Raw genomic sequence first — 14,896 nt, 5'->3', positions numbered from 1 at the left:
CTTCCTCTTGTTCCCCCCACCGCCCGCTCATGCCCAGTGTCTCCCTCCCGTTCCCACCACCCCCTGCTCATGCCCCGTGTCTACCTGACGTTCTCCCCACCCCCCGCTCATGCCCTGTGTCCCCTCCTTTTCCCCCCAACCCCCGCTCATGCCCCGTGCCTCCCCGCTCCCCCCACCCCCGCCCATGCCCCGTGTCTCCCTCCTTTTCCCCTCCACCCCCCGCTCATGCCCCGTGTCTCCCCTGTTCCCCCACCCCCCGCTCATGCCCCATGTCTACCTCCCATTGCCCCCCACCCCCTGCTCATGCCCCATGTCTCCCTCCTGTTCCCCCCACCCCCTGCTCATGCCCAGTGTCTCCCTCCCGTTCCCACCATCCCCTGCTCATGCCCCATGTCTCCCTCCCGTTCCCCCACCCTACGCTTATGCCCCGTGTCTACCTGATGTTCCCCCCACCCCCGCTCATGCCCTATGTCTCCCTCCCGTTCACCCTACCCCTGCTCATGTCTGTTAAGAAAGGAGGAAGGCAATGAATATGGCAAGGGAAATTTGCACAGAATCGCACAGTGAACAACTTTGAATCTAACAACGTGCATACAATACCCAAGACTCGTGTATACTAAAACCCAGGAGTGCAAATAGAGTGAAACAATAATACCAATATATGAAAAGGGATGTGGGGTAAGCACTTAGAACCTCCTTATGACTGGAAGGAAAGTCGGCAAACTCCTTACCCACTATGCTATTACAGATACTGACAGCGCTAAGCCCACGTAGAGGGCAAGCAAGGACAGGATCTGTGAGCTGACACTCTGGAAGATACTGAATAAGGAACTTAGAAACAGTACTCACGAGGACCGGAAAGACCACTTGAATGTCAGTAAACCCACGAAACCAGTTGATGAAACAGGGACCCAGAAGGCTATAACATCAATGGGTGGAGGATAACTAAATACATAAGACCCAAGTCAAGGGGCAAGTAGGAATAGCGAGGAAAACAAAAGGCATTCGCACAGGGGCTAGTTACAACAGCACCCCACACCTAATAATCAATGGTAAATAAATGCAGAAGTGCAATGGAAAACATGGAATGGATCCCAATAGACAGTAAGGATCAGGAGCAGGGAAAAATGATATCACAAAAGGAAACCTTTCCCACCTATCCAAGGAGAAAAGGCAAGAAGCTAAATCTATAAAGGGAAAGACTAATGCATCAAGTTTTTCAGTAGCAAAGGACAGCATCAAAGAAACAGAGAACACAGGCAAATTGGGCTGCATCAAAGGGTAAAGCACAGAGAAAGGCTACCTGCAGACAGAGGAAGACAGAAAGGGAATTCCAGAAAGCAGAAATCAATTAAGCACATAAATTTGAAATCCAGGGCAGAGGAACAAGAAACAGGAACTAGGCACAAAAGCTAGGAACCAGGAACAAGGGACCAGTCACAACAGGAACACTGCAACAATGACCAGCACTGTACTGAAGCAAACTGAGGCTTTTAAAGCTGTTTAACGAGCACACCCCTTAGGTGTGCCGCCTGCTGCACCTGCAACCACAGGTGTTGCCTATCCTCCACCCAACATTGTCCTGCAAGGGAGGAGGTGAAGCAGTGAGCCAGGCATTCTGGGAAGCATAGTCATTAGACTAAAGTAGCATGCTGGTTGCCAAAAACCTGGAATGGATCCGGAAGGGAAGTAACTTGGAAAATAAGGTTTTAGCGCTCCCAATTCATCACAGCACTGTAGCATAAGGTTCAGAGGAAATGTCCAGTAGGGAATAAACCCCAAAACATGCCCCCAAGTGGCGGGAATGGGAGCGAAGGGAGCGAGCCGTGACAATGTCCCGTGTCTCCCATGTTCCCCCTCCACCCGCTCATGCCCCGTGTCTCCCTCCTGTTCCCCCATCGCCCACTCATGCCCTGTGTCTCCCCTGTTCCCCCCACTCCCCGATCATGCCCCGTGTCTCCCTCCCGTTGCCCTTCACCCCCACTCATGCCCCGTGTCTCTCCTCTTCCCCCCACAACCCACTCATGCCCTGTGTCTCCCCTGTTACCCCCACCCCCGCTCATGCCCAGTGCCCCTCCCATCCCCCCCACCCCTGCTCATGCCCCGTGTCTCCCCTGTTTCCCCCACCCCCCGCTCATGCCCCATGTCTCCCCTGTTACCCCAACCCCTGCTCATGCCCCGTGTCTCCCCTGTTTCCCCCACCCCCTGCTCATGCCCCGTGTCTCCCCTGTTACCCCCCACTCATGCCCTGTGTCTCCCCTGTTCCCCCCACCTCCCGCTCATGCCCCATGTCTACCTGACGTTCCCCCACTCCCCGCTCATGTCCCGTGTCTCTCTCCTTTTTCCCCCACCCCCTGCCCCGTGTCTCCCTCCCATTCCCCCATCCCCTGCTCATGCCCTGTGTCTCCCCTGTTCCTCCCACCCCCTGCTCATGCCCCGTGTCTCCCTCTTGTTCCTCCCCACCCCTGCTCATGCCCCGTGTCTCCCATGTTCACCCCACCACCCGCTCATTCCCTGTGTCTCCCCTGTTCCCCCCCATTCATGCCCCGTGTCTCCCTCCATTTCTCCCTACCCCCGTTCATGCCCCGTGTCTCCCTCCTTTTCCCCCCCACCCGGTCTCCCCTGTTACCCCCACCCCCGCTCATGCCCCGTGTCTTCCTCCCGTTCTCCCCCACCCCAAGCTCATGCTCCGTATCTTCCTCCCGTTCTCCCCCACCCACCACTCATGCCCCGTGTCTTCCTCTTGTTCCTCACACCCCATGCTCATGCCCCGTGTCTACCTGATGTTCCCCCTTCCCCCCACTCATGCCCTGAGTCTCCCTCCTTTTCCACCCACCCCCGCTCATGCCCCGTGTCTCCCCTGTTCCCCCCACCCCCCTGCTCATGCCCTGTGCCTCCCCTGTTCCCCCCACCCCCCGCTCATGCCCCATGTCTCCCTCCTTTCCCCCCATTCATGCCAAGTGTCTCCATCCTTTTCCCCCCGCCCCCTGCTCATACCCTGTGTCTCCCCTGTTACCCCCCACCCCCAGCTCATGCCCAGTGTCTCCCTCCCGTTCCCCCCACGCTCATCCACCATGTCTCCCCAGTTCCCCCCACCCCCCGCTCTTGCCCCGTGTCTCCATCCTTTTCCCCCACCCCCCACTCATGCCCCGTGTCTCCCTCCTTTTCCCCCCATCCCTGCTCATGCCCCATGTCTCCCCTGTTCCCCCCCACACCCCGCTCATGCCCCGTGTCTCCCTCCTTTCCGCCACCACCCCCAGCATCTCCCTCCTTTTCCCCCCACCACCTGCTCATGCCCCGTGTCTCCCTCCTTTTCCCCCCACCCCCCGCTCATGCCTCGTGTCTCCCCTGTTCCCCCACCCTACTCTCATGCCCCGTGTCTCCCTCCTCCCCACCCACCCCCGCTCATGCCCCATGTCTCCTTCCTGTACCCCTCCACCCCCGCTCATGGCCCCTGTTCCCCCCACCACCTGCTCATGCCCTGTGTCTCCTTCCCATTCCCCCCCACCACCCGCTCATGCCCCGTGTCTCCCTCCCGTTCCCCCCACCACCCGCTCATGCCCCATGTCTCCCTCCTGTACCCCCCCCGCTCATGACCCGTGTCTCCCTCCCATTCTCTCCCACCCCCGCTCATGCCCTGTGTCTATCTTCCGTTCCCCCACCCCACGCTCATGCACCGTGTCGCCCCTGTTCCCCCACCCCCCGCTCATGCCCCATGTCTACCTGACGTTCCCCCCACACCAGCTCATGTCTCGTGTCTCCATCCTTTTCCCCCCCACCCCCACTCATGCCCCGTGTCTCCCTCCTTTTCCCCTACACCCCCGCTCATGCCCCATGTCTCCCCTGTACCCCCCACCCCCCGCACATGCCCCGTCTCTCCCTCCTTTCCCCCTCCACCCCCAGTATCTCCCTCCTTTTCACCCCCACCCCTCGCTCATGCCCCGTGTCTCCCTCCTTTTCCCCCCACCCCCCGCTCATGCCTCATGTCTCCCCTGTTCCCCCCCACCCCACGCTCATGCCTCGTGTCTCCCTCCTTCCCCCCCACCCCCGCTCATGCCCCATGTCTCTCTCCTGTACCCCCCACCCCCTGCTCCTGGCCTGTGTCTCCCTCCTTTCCCCCCCACCCCCTGCTCATGCCCTGTGTCTCCCCTGTTCCCCCCACCTCCTGCTCATGCCCCGTATCTCCCTCCCGTTCCCCCCACCACCCGCTCATGCCCTGTGTCTCCCTCCCGTTGCCCCACCACCCGCTCATGCCCCATGTCTCCCTCCTGTACCCCCACCCCCGCTCATGCCCCGTGTCTCCCCCCTGTACCTGCCCACCCCCCACTCATGCCCAGTGTCTACCTCCCGTTCTCCCCCACCCCCGCTCATGCCCTGTGTCTACCTCCCGTTCCCCCACCCCAAACTCATGCCCTGTGTCTCCCTCCTGTACCCCACCACCCCCGTTCATGCCCTGTGTCAACCCTCCTTTTCCCCGCATCCCCTGTTCATGCCCCGTGTCTCCCCTATTCCCCCTCACCCCCATTCATGCCCTGTGACTCCCTCCCATTCCCCCCACCCCATGCCTCGTGTCTCCCCTGTTCCCCCCACCCCCTGCTCATGCCCCGTGTCTCCCCTGTTCCCCCCACTGCCCGCTCATGCCCCGTGTCTCTCTCCCGTTCCCCCCACCCCCTGCTCATGCCCTGTGTCCCGTGTCTACCTTCCGTTCCCCCCACGCCCCGTGTCTCCCCTGTACACCCTCACCCCCCGTTCATGCCCCGTGTCTCCCTCCTTTTCCCCCCACCTCCCGGCTCATGCCCCATGTCTCCCCTGTTCCCCCTACCCCCCGCTCATGCCCCCTGTCTCCCCTGTTCTCCCCTACCCCCTGCTCATGCCCTATGTCTCCCTCCCATTCCACCCACCCCCGCTCATGCCCCGTATCTCCCTCCTGTACCCCCCCACCCCCCACTCATGCCCCGTGTCTCCCTCCTGTACCCCTCCGCCCCCGCTGAAGCCCAGTGTCTCCCTCCCGTTCTCCCCCACCCCCTCCTCATGCCCCATGTCTACCTCCCATTCCCCCCACCCCCCGCTCATGCCCCGTGTCTCCCCTGTACACCCTCACCCCCCGTTCATGCCCCATTTCTCCCTCCCGTTCCCTCCCACCCCCAGCTCATGCCCTGTGTCTCCCCTTTTCCCCCCACCCCCTCTCATGCCCCATATCTCCCCTGTTCCCCCTCACCCCCCGCTCATGCCCCATGTCTCCCCTGTTCCCCCCACCCCCGCTCATGCCCCGTGTCTCCCCTGTTCCCCAACCCCTGCTCATGCCCAGAGTCTACCTCCCGTTCCACCCACCCTCTGCTCATGCTCCGTGTCTACCTGACGTTCCGCCCACCCACCGCTCATGCCCGCTCATGCCCCGTGTCTCCCTCCCATTCCCCCACCCCCTGCTCATGCCCTGTGTCCCATGGCTACCTCCGGTTCCCCCATCCCCCGCTCATGCCCCGTTTCTCCCCTGGTCTCCCCACCCCCCGCTCATGCGCCGTACCTCCCCTGTTCTCCCCCACCCCCGCTCTAGCCCCGTGTCTCCCTCTCGTTCCCCCCACCCCGATCATATCATGCCCTGTGTCTCCCCTGTTCCCCCCACCCCCCGCTCATGCCCTGTGCCTCCCCTGTTCCCCCCTACCTAGCTCATGCCCCATGTCTCCCCTATTCCCCCCAACCCCGCTCATATCCCGTGTCTCCCCTGTTACTCCCACCCCCCGCTCATGCCCCGTGACTACCTGACGTTCCCGCTCATGCCCCGTGTCTCCCTCCCGTTCCCCCACCCCCTGCTCATGCCCTGTGTCCCATGTCTACCTCCCGTTCCCCCACCCCCCGCTCATGCCCGTGTCTCCCCTGTTCCCCCCACCCCCGCTCATGCCCCATGTCTCCCCTGTCCCCCCCACCCCTGCTCATGCCCCGTGTCTCTTTCCTGTTCCCCCCACCCCCCCGCTCATGCCCTGTGTCTTCCTCCTGTTCCCCCCGCTCAAGCCCTATGTCTTCCTCTTGTACCCCTTCAATGATGCCCCTTGTTGACCTCTTGTCCCCCCCACCCCCGCTGATGCCCTGTTGTGTTCTCTTTATACTCCCCGCCTTCCCGTTCCATGGCATCTTTGATGTCCTGGGTGTTAGTTTTAGCAATGCACGGTGGTGGCGCGATTTATGGTTGCTTACCTTACCATAACTGGTGAATTTCAGGGGTTTTTCGGTTTTACTTGGAACCATAACGTCCCTTTAACAATGTTTTTTTACTTAATTTCATAGGTTTTTATTAGGGCAACTTTACCATAACGTCCCTTTAACAATGTTTTTTCATTGAATATATATATATATATATATATATATATATATATATATATATATATATATATATTTCACTACAAAAAAAAACTTTTTTGAGGGGACTTTATGGTTAGGTTGCACATAACCTTCCTCAGTCCTTGTTTCATAGCAAATTGCAAGTCACATGCCCTAAACTGTTCCCTCCACAATGAATTACAATTATGTCTGGATGTTGCTCTGTCTCCAAAGTAGCACAGAGAGGTAGCAAATCCAACCACTTCATTCCACATACTCCATGCCAGTGTACTTCCACATGTGGGAATCCAAGATCTCCAGCTACTCCACAGCTTTCTGCATGCACCTTCAACCAATGTATCCACGAATCTCCTAAAATCCAAACAATCTGTCTTCTGAAACACACAGCCATAGCTATCTTTCGTTCTCTCAGCAAAAAGAGTATCTCAGAAAATCTCTCCTGGCACAACACACCCACCAAACGTTCCTGACCAATCCATTTCAGTGCTTATTCTCATTTGCATGACTTCTGAACCCAAAAATCCCCAGATGTAACTCCCGATGTCCGGGAACTACCGCCATGTTCCGCGGACATATCGTAACATGAACAGCCCTTCTACCATTTCCACTACACTCTCTCTGCCATTCCCTCATTGGATGTACCTCAAAAATCACATGACCATGCACCAATCACATTCAAGACCTCTACATCTAACTGCATCATCATAGATCAGCACTGCAAATGTACTCTGAATCTCTCTGAGTACAAGTGTAATATCATTGGCAAGCAGCATCTACCACAAATACTGTACAAGTCTTCAAGATTTCTACTTGCAGCTCCATGCATATCCATATGCATGAACACAAACTTCAGGTATGCATATTTTCTGTATAGTAGATGACATAGCTCTCAACCATTTTTGTTTTACAGGCAGGTGAAATCACCCGATTTTGTTTTTAGCGGGTGAGACGCCCATTGGAATGAATGGGCGTGCAGGAGGCTTGGCGGGTGAGTCTGCCCTTTACAAGGCGTGTGACACCCGCCAAAAGCGTGTGAGTTGAGAGCTATGGTAGATGAACACATTTTCAAACAGACTTTTACCTTGTAAAATCTGTAAAATGAATTTACTGTACTTTTTTCAATTTCCTAAAATCAACTACCACTTATACACCTTTATACTTTTTACTTTCTTTATACACACACACTCAAATCATGTTAAACTAACATTTTTTAAATGAAATATATAGACTACATATATTCAAACAAAATTGCATGCAAACACAATCTATGTTTAAACCTTTATAAAAATACTTATACAATTTCATATTTTTTGTTTTTATTTATTTATTTACTTAATTACTTTAAATTAGACATGACATTGAGGTGCTATTACCTAGAACAGTTTACTTACAGAAATAGTGGTATTCACTAATATATTATACATTTCACAAGACATAGTAAAGATATTTTATTTTTGCTACAGTTAGTCATTCAATACAATTGTTTCATATGTACTGAAATGATGCAATGTATCTTATGTAAATAAATTAGTTTAATGGTTTTACAGAAGGCACTGAGGATTTCAATTAAAAAAATCAATATCTAAATTAAAAACAGTGCTATACACAAACAAAGTTACTAATTTGAAGCTTTTACAGTTGCAGTGAAGACCAGTTTCCTGAAAAGAAGCAGCCAAATTTGAAGAAGAAAGAAAAACTAAGAAGTTACCTGTTAATTTAAAAAAAAAGTAAGTAAAATATCACCATATTATTTATATTATTAATCAAATATACTATAACATTAATACCAGCTATTTTGGTTTCTTAAAATAGAGATTTTGTACCATTTTGTCCAAAAATGTCCATGTCGTAAACAGAGATTTACAATCAGAATGGCCCACACATTTCTATTTTTGGACACACAAATTAGCCAACTGAACCACTACAATTTTCATATTATAGAACAAACAACTGTTTTAATTGTATACATTACATTTACTATTTGTACTTTTCCACACCACTAGCTTACTTTTTTTTTTGTCATCTGAACCCCAGTTTAGTGACACATAAATTCAAGAATACCTATCCCTACTAGTTTTAGTTCCCAATGCACAATCACACACCATTACATACATCTTTATCATCTTACTCAAACACTTTAGTTCCCAATGCACACAGCACACATACATTCCAGAACACCCCAACCCATATCGTCTTTATTTTTTTCAACAGACCCTAAAGAATGCCTACCAAAAGACAACTCCGTAGAAAGCAACGCAAAATTAGATCAAATGAAAATAAAGGTGTCCAACATAAGCATCCATCTCTAGCAGAATTTGTAAAAAAAAGTTGAAACAAAACAGCTAATACAATAATTTAGTGAAACACAAGAAGTTTCAAGTACAACAACTTTGCTTCCTCTATCAAAATGTAAAACAAACCAAAAAACAATTAACAGAAAATCAGCTGTCAGTACAGATAAAACTACTTCTTCAAATTTTAATATAGTGCAAAGTAAGCATACCAAGAAAAGTATTTTAGCCAAAATATACCGTCACAAAGTCCTTCAAAATCTTATAAAAACAGGAGAGAAATCAGGTTCAAAGCTTAAAACCTATCGTAGGAAATTAATCTTAGAAGCATTGATGGACAGTGCAATTCTTCTCAAAAGAAATGTATTTATTTTACTGTTAAACAAAATGAAACCACTAACAAAACTAATAACTAAATTACAAAAAAGACTTCTCGATAAGCAAAATGTCAACAGAAAGAACTTCTTAAGTATCTGCGGAGGTGAATGGAATCACACTACGAGCACAGAACCATATTTTAATGAAGAAGCGTACAAACAAAAGCAAAACAATACAATCGCCATAAATAGCAGTGGTCAAGGTTATGAAAAAGTGAATAATACCATAATGGAACAAGAAGTACTCCTTACAAAAATATGCCTTGAAAACTTAGAATTACCCCTCCATTCAACTGAATCAGAACGTCTAATGTACAAATGGCCATGCACGTCAATGTGTAACATTCCCAAACAATGTTTCAAATCTTTAAACCAATTCCTCGATAAATATGTAAAAAGCAAAGACAAAATCAAAATTAAATTACTGCAAAATATAGATACCTGTCCAGTGCGCAAGTACACAGGACTACAAGGACATTCATTGGCCTGCATTACAGGACCTACTTGTAAAACCACTTTCCATGATATCAAAAGGATATCAGCACATCATTCAACTATAAGAAATCTAGTCTATAAACTGTACTATGCTAAAAGTCCTGCTTTAGCACTAGCAAAGTTAAATAACGTCCTTCTACATGGTACAGCAAAAGATCTACTTGAGGAAATTCACTATATCCAGAAAACAAATTTTGGAAGTGAAAGCCACTTACAGAATGAAATAGCTTTAAACCAATTAAGCAACAATTCTACACATGGCAACCTTTTGCTAAACACATACAAAAAAGAAATACTAAAATTTAAAAGTACATCAGCTGAAGTACCAAACCATGTATGTGTATGTTGCCATAGAATTTTTTATAAAAGTAACACAAAAACTGTGGACCTATCAAACAAAATAGAAGACAATGAAGATTCTAAATGGTTTGAATTAGCTCTCTACCTTCTAGCAGAAAACAAATATGAAATATCTGAGCCATTAATACTTTGCAGTTATTGCACTACAAAACTTGACAACAACCAAACTCCTTCATGTTCTATCACAGATAATTTGGAATTATACCCAGTACCAAAACCTCTACAACAACTTAATTTATATGAGAGCATCATAATTCAAACAGTACACCCATTTCAAGCAATAATACGCCTTCAACCAAAAACAGCAAAATTACTTCCGTCTGAATTGGTAAAAGGCATTTGGAAAAGTAGTTTATTTACCATTAAATCTAATAGAAAATGTGCATACTCTAGGAGTGCAACGTCCAATGCAGCAATCTTTAATTATATTAGTAAATGGAGTACCTACAAAAGACAAAAAAATATGGCAACAGCTGGTAGATTTATATAAAGTTAGACAAGCCTTCCAATATCTTAAAGAGAATAATGAATATTACAAAGAAATTAATATTGAAGACAACTTGAAAGATACAACTGAAATAATTCAAGAAACACAAGAAGCTGGTCAATTTGAGCTACTAGATCCTGCTACAATATCAAATACTTTAGACCAGTATACAATTCATCCTTTGCACTGTAATGACACCGTACAAGATGTACTGGAAACTTACCAAATGCGTCAAACAAAAGGATCGCCAATCAGTATATGGGAAAAAAGTATAGAAGCATGTGCTTTTCCTCTACTCTTTCCAACTGGCAAAGGAGGAAGGTATGATGATAGACCTATTCAAATATCAGCTTCAGAATACCGCTCATTACAGATGTATTCTGAAGATCCCAGATTTAGACAAAATGTGGAATACATATTCCACCTACTCTTTGAAAGTGAACTAGCAAATTTATGTTACGGAGTTGCACACATATTAATATCAGGATCACACTTTCAAAATATGACAGCTACACAATTATTAGAGAAAGTGCAACAAAAGGATGAGGTTTTACAATCAAATATTACAAATCTATTAGCAAATATGCGTGGTACTAAAGCGTACTGGTTTCGACATCATGGAGATGTACGTTGTATGATCAGAAACCTTGGCCCACCCACTTGGTTTGTTACATTAAGTTGTGCAGAATATGCATGGGAAGATTTACATGATTTCCTACGCATATCAAATAAAAACAAAACAAACATAGATATTCTAACACCTTGAGAACTTTGTTCTTTGGATCCTGTTAATGTTTCAAGATATTTTCACCATCGCTTCATTGCTATGCTACATTTTATTTGTAATAAAACTGTTCCTCCCCTTGGAAAAGTGCAACACTTCTTTTGGAGAAAAGAATACCAAGCCAGAGGAGCACCACATATCCACATGCTTTTATGGATTAAAGATGCTCTTAAATTTGGTCAAGACAGTGATGCCACTGTTTTACAGTTTATTGAAAAATATGTCACTTGTGAAATTCCAAGAGAAGCCACAAATAGTGATCTTTGTGCACAAATTTTACAATTTCAAAGACACAAATGTGGAAAATATTGTCGTCTCAAAATACAAAAACAAAGACAAATACAACACCAAATGCCGATTTGTTTTCCCTAAACCAGTTTCAAATACAGGTCAAGTAAACAACCTCATGTCTTCAGTTAGACATACTGTTAAAGGAAAGTCACCTAAAAATACATATTACATAAAAAGAAAAGAAGAAGAAAAATATATCAATGATTATAATGCAATCATTGCCCACTTATGGAATGTAAACATAGATGTGCAGTACATTGCAGACAATTCTACTGCAGTTGCACAATATGTCACAGCATACTTAACTAAAGCAGAAAAGACAGAGCTCCAAGACCTCTGGAATGACCTGTCATCAGATAAAACAGTATCTCAGACATTATACCGCTTGGGCATAAAAATGCTCACCCATAGAGAATGTGGATCATATGAAGCAGTTGATTGTTTAACTGGTACTGCATTGTATGGTAAATCTGAAAATATAGTATGGCTAAGTCTTGGTCCAGCTAAATCTAGATGAAGAGTTCTAAAATCATATGAAGATATAGAAACAATAGCCAAACATGATCCCAACAGCCAAGACATTTTAAAAAACAATTTATAGGACACATACTACCCAAACAGAAGTAATACTTTGGAAAACATGTGTCTATACCAAATAGCCCAAAACTACACATACAAAAATAATATGAAAAAAAAAGGTAAATATAGAGTAATAGACTGTGAAGGCAGCTTAGTTAAACTCACTAAACCAAATTTAATTAATCATATCAAATTGTCATTGAAGACTCCTCAACATAAAGAAGTATATTACATGTCCCTGCTACAACTCTTCAAACCATGGAGAAAAGAAGAACAATTACTAGATAACTATGACTCTTATGAAGATGCTTTCAAAGCAAATGAAAGCACTATAACTGATGTAAACTTTACACACTACAAAACAATGTTGCACAATGAACAGCAACATGAAGAAGAACTCCAAGCTCAACTAGATAAGGATACTCCTGACAGTAGTCAACCTTCTGTAACAGGAAGCCAAGAACCACTGGGAGAACCACTAATAACAAATGAGGCAGAATTAGCTATGATAGAAGTAGAAAACACCATGTGTCAGTATGAAGATAAGGAAGACTTAACTATGCTACAACCAAAACTAAACAATGAGCAAAGTAGCATTTTTCAAGAAGTAACAAAACAAATTGCACAAGGTGTAAAACATGAAAATAAAGAATGTTCCTGCCATAATTATAAACCTATACTACTGTACGTCAGTGGTGAAGCTGGTTCTGGCAAAACATTCCTAATCAAAATCATTAGTAAGTTCCTTCAACAATTGACAAACAACAAACTGTTGTCACTGCCCCCACAGGTTTAGCTGCACAACATAGGTGGTGTTACATTACACCGATTACTACTATTACCAGTAGAACACCAAAACAAATTAGACTATTACAAACTTTCTGCAGAAGCTGCAATGGAATTACGCAGAGTATTGAAACAAATGAAAATGCTACTAATAGATGAAGTGAGCATGGTCTCCAACCTGATGTTAGCTTTGATTCACCTCAGATTACAAGAAGTACTCAAAACAGACTATGAAGAGCTCTTTGCAGGAAAACACATTATTGTTTTTGGAGATCTACTTCAATTAACACCAGTAAAAGGTGAACCTATTTTTAAAACATTAGGGCACAAACTCTGCCGTAAAACTGTTGGCAGCATTGGAAATGTCAACCTTTGGCAACATTTCCAATACAGAGAATTAACAGAAAACATGTGCCAATCTGCAGATCTAACTTATGCCAACATTTTAAAAAGTTTGAGAGTTGGTATACTTTCTAAAGAAGCAGAAGCAACATTGAAAACCCGGCACATTAATGCACTTTATGGCGATAATGCATGTGCTACAAATGTTATGGGACAATTATCCCACAAAAATGTCAATTGTATGGCCTTAATGCCAACTCTTGCAAGCTGTTTCAAATTCAATGAAATCATGCTAAGTAAAGAAATGCAACCAATAATGGAAATTAGCGCCACAGACAAACTAGATGTACATGGTATGACACTACCCATGTGTGACCAAGCCACAACAAGACTAAATAATTTAGAAAAATCAATCTCAAACACAGCAGGCTTAGAAAAGAAGTTAAAATTATCCTTAAATTGCAGAGTAATGCTTAAACGTAACCTTGACGTGGACCAAGGACTAGTTAATGGAGCACTGGGTACAGTTGTTGGCTTTCAAACATACCCACTTGACAACACAATTCAGTTTGTCATTATACTCTTTGACAAACTTTCAGAAGTAAAATGGATAGGACGCTCAAAAGCTAGATTCCTTCTCTTCAAAGATATGTATGGACGCAGAGAACAATTTTCTCTAACTCTTGCATACGCAGTCACAATTCATAAATCACAAGGTGTTACCCTAGACAAAGCAATGATAGATATTGGTAACACAGTCTTTAAAGAAGGCATGAGCTAAGTAGCACTATCACGCTTACGTACACTTGACAGTCTATTTCTAATCAACTTTAATGCAAGTAAAGTAAACGCTGATATTCCTTGCATTTTAGAATATAATAGACTTCGCTCACTATACACTCCCCATCTAAACACATATTCTGTTCGACAAAAACTAAAACATTGTAAAAGAAAACTAAATCAAACAGAAATGCAACAGGACGTCACTGCAAATCCTACAAAGAGAGTAAAAGAAACTAATACTTCATCAAGTACCACAAACAAAAAAGAATCAATTAGAGAAAGTAAACCAGGTACTTCTTTAAAGAAGGAAGACAAACTCCAAAAAAAGCAGTTAGATACAGAACTACCTGGACCATTTAAATTCTCAAATATAGTTGGTGTAAGTTGCTATGCAAATGTAGCAATGAATATTCTATTTCAATTACCACCAATTGTTGACAACATTTACTCACACAGTACAGACCCATTGTGTTTGCAAATGTTAGTATTTCACAGAAATGCAGCAAACAATCCTGACAACACATATAGTGTTTTTGGAATAAGACGACAATTGGACTACTGTGCTGGAATGGTGAAATTCACTATAAACTCACAGGAAGATCCACAAGAATTTCTAATGTACTTACTACAAGTACTGGAAAACAACAACATACCTATAAATGAAATCTTTCAGATTTCATACATGTGGAAACATACATGCACTCTCTGCAACAATGTGACACAAGAAGAAATCCCCAATGAACGCTTCATATATATATCAATACCAAATTGTGAATCCATTCCATTTCAGCAACTTGTACAAAATGCAAACCATGGTAGATTATGCTCTACCTGCAATTCAGATAATCGCTCCACGTTAGTAATACAAACACATAGTAAATACGTAATACTAATGCTTCTACGTTACAATGCAGATGGTACCAAAAACAACTGCAAGCTGACTGGATTCACACATTGTTAAATATCACTTGGTAAGAAAAACTTC

Source organism: Ambystoma mexicanum, chromosome 5p (assembly GCF_040938575.1).
Source record: "Ambystoma mexicanum isolate Mex_15411 chromosome 5p, UKY_AmexF1_1, whole genome shotgun sequence".
NCBI lineage: Eukaryota > Metazoa > Chordata > Amphibia > Caudata > Ambystomatidae > Ambystoma > Ambystoma mexicanum.
Note: the sequence above shows the minus strand (reverse complement) of the source record.